This window comes from Montipora foliosa, chromosome 9 (assembly GCF_036669935.1).
Source record: "Montipora foliosa isolate CH-2021 chromosome 9, ASM3666993v2, whole genome shotgun sequence".
NCBI lineage: Eukaryota > Metazoa > Cnidaria > Anthozoa > Scleractinia > Acroporidae > Montipora > Montipora foliosa.
Genome location: NC_090877.1, coordinates 27,905,054 through 27,907,553, shown reverse-complemented (window position 1 = coordinate 27,907,553; position 2,500 = coordinate 27,905,054).

Genomic DNA, 2,500 nt, shown 5'->3' with positions numbered 1-2,500 from the left:
ACTGTGATTGGACCTGACTGAGAAAATGCAGTCATGTCGGGACCCAGGGGAATAAAGAAATTTTGCGGTTGAAAAAACTACGGTTAGAAACACAGAATTACGCGAAGAGAAACAGAAGTCAAATTTCCTTTTAAATTTTCTTTTTAGATAAAAGAATTCGATGATGAAGCCTTTTTATCATTAAAACTCATTGATTGTCGTATTTTTGTGTTTTTAAACGGTCTCTTTTAGGGGTCAAAATCTGCTTAAGCCACGCCTAGATTGGTCTCCTTTAGGGGTTAAATTCAAAATTTCCGACGAGCATCCCCCCTTCCCCCGGGATGGTAACAAGAAGGTTTGCATTCCAGACTAGACAGCAATTTATCTACTTAAGATATACCGCTTATAAACAGATTTGGAGGTCCGCTAATTGTCTTAAGCCGCGGCCTAAGTTAGACTTTGTTTAAATAACTGGCCCGTAATGTCCAACAACTTGTTTTAATGTTGGTAAGTAAAACACATTTAAGCGAAACATCATAAGCATCGTATTCCAAAATCGCCCTTGCACACGTGAAAATGCATACTTGGCTTTCACAAAATTGTTGTGACAGCCGATCCTTGACCGGTATTGTTCGATTGTTGTTCCCATGCTGGCGGCTAGTAGCAGACAACAGTAAGAGTACGAAATATACTATTCTTTGAGAGTGCAAAACTCTTATTCAAAGCAATTATTTTTTAGAGCATAATAACTCTTTCAGTTTGGGGTGTACCCTACACCGACATTTCAAGCCGATAAATACTGGTTTGTGATAGCTTGTGAGATCCTTGTGAGCTATATGGTGCAACGCACACCGGATTTCAAGCCAATGAATGTGGGCTTAGCTTCAGTGCAATCTGCACTAAACACAAGCCGAGTCTAGATATGTTGGCTTGCGTGAGTAAACAACTCTCGTATCGATATCGGCGAGGAAACTCCACTCTACGACGTCACCTGGATGAAATAACAAAGAACAAACAAGCCAGGACAGTGTAGTTAATTTTCGAAATGAAAGAAAGAAAACCAATCTGAAACAGCACGACAGATCAATTTTGAAACAGAGATAACTTACCTTGAACAATTACAACTAATTTGCGACGGAAATCTCTTCAAATTTCTCCCAAAACAGGGAAAACGACCGCAGATTTATGCACAAGCGACGAATGCTAGAAGCAATGGCCGACACTTGAAAAACGATGACTCGCAATTACTAGTACCCAGTCTACAAGCCAGACTGTCACTTGTGTTCTCGTCCTCAACTGACAATCAAGATCTGAATGCATACAATGCATAAGACCCCAAAAACTGTTTCGAGCATAGCAACGAAGTTTTAAGATGGCGTCATCTTCATTTGGTTAGTATTTTGTATGATATCTTTCCATTGCCGTCATGCTCATCTTCTGGAGCGTGGTTTTTGTGAAATTTAATCGCAGGTTGTTTCCACGCAGGTCCGCACTATTCAAGCGGGCGAGGACGAAAATAGTGCTCTACTTTCACGAAAGTAAGGGAAAAGAACTTCAAAAACATGCATTCATTTTGAACTTAAGTTTGCGGAGTAATAAAAGCAGCCCCCAGTTAAATTTACGCAACGGTTCGTCCTCGAGCTTTCCAAACTTTCAGCCACTACTCGATCAGCTACCTTTTCCAGAGCTTTTCCACCCTCCCGCTCACTTTTCTTTAACGTTTCATGATGATTCGGAAATAAATGTGCCATTATTTTGCCGGCCTGGAATTTTTTCCCCGGCGTTTTTGTCGCCATCTTATTTTAACTAATGCTTGAAAAATATTTATGCAAGTCAAGTAGACCAGTGCACGACTGATAAAACAACGCCAATATCACTCATGCAGTAGTCTACTTGACTTTCATAAATATTTTTAAATCAATTTTGACTGATCACGATCTTCTCTGATCCAACGCTGTGCAAGACGTATCGTCTACGGTTTTTGCAAAGGTTTTAAAACCTCAACTTTATCAATCCTCGAAGTAATGCGTGACATATTACAGTCGCGTTACCTGCGCAGTAACGTTGCGCACAAACAATTAGCGCGAACGTCCTTAAAGTGCCCCTGTGATCAAAGATCAATTCATATTTTTCTTTGGATTTCAAAACTATGTTAACAAAACACTAAGTGACCCACGTTTTAAGCCTTCATTTCAAAAAGACACCTCTTTATTTTAACTGGAATTTTCCTATTTGATGGTCCGCCATTACGAACATTATGTTCTTGAGAGAGCTGGATCGAGGTGAAAATGACGTCAAACGCTCACTAGTTTAAGAATGCAATACGTGTATACGCCGCAGAATTAATATGCAGCACGGGAGTTTTGGGCTTTCAGATTTTAAACTCACGCTTTGCATATGTAATAAGCTGCGTTTACACGCTGAAATTTTAGGCTAGTGAGCCTCTGACGTCACGTTTCCCTGGATCCAACCGTCTGAGGTCCAATCGGTCAGTTTTGAACGTGATTAATGGCGGACCGTG